Here is a 484-nt window from a genome sequence, read left to right on the forward strand (position 1 = left end):
TCCTGCTACTTTGTGGTTTAGTATCTTTGTTTATAACCTTACTAGTGCATATAATAATTTGACTGAACAATCTTTGACCATTTGATGATTGGAATTGTAAGGGTGAGACACATTCCAACTGATAATGATGCTTGCTATGCACATGCTTGAGATTTCTGGGATTATATTAGGATTATATTTAACCTAGATTGCAGATAGTTTGACCATCCAGATATCCTGTATGTAAATTCAAACCATCTTGATTTGAACCATAGCAGCAATGAATTAGAAGCTTCTGCAAATCATCTGACTAAGTAACCCGGCTTTCTATTTGACACTTTCCTTCTTTGGATAAAAGTTGTCATTTGTCAATATCTAGATTCCATCCCAACCAACACATTTAGATATCGATGACCAGATCTAAGAGGTGAGTGCATATCAATTAGAATTCTTAACAAAATATGAACGCTGGGTCTTATTGTGAGAATCAAGGGAGGGCTGACCT

This window comes from Vitis riparia, chromosome 1 (assembly GCF_004353265.1).
Source record: "Vitis riparia cultivar Riparia Gloire de Montpellier isolate 1030 chromosome 1, EGFV_Vit.rip_1.0, whole genome shotgun sequence".
Classification (NCBI taxonomy): Eukaryota; Viridiplantae; Streptophyta; class Magnoliopsida; order Vitales; family Vitaceae; genus Vitis; species Vitis riparia.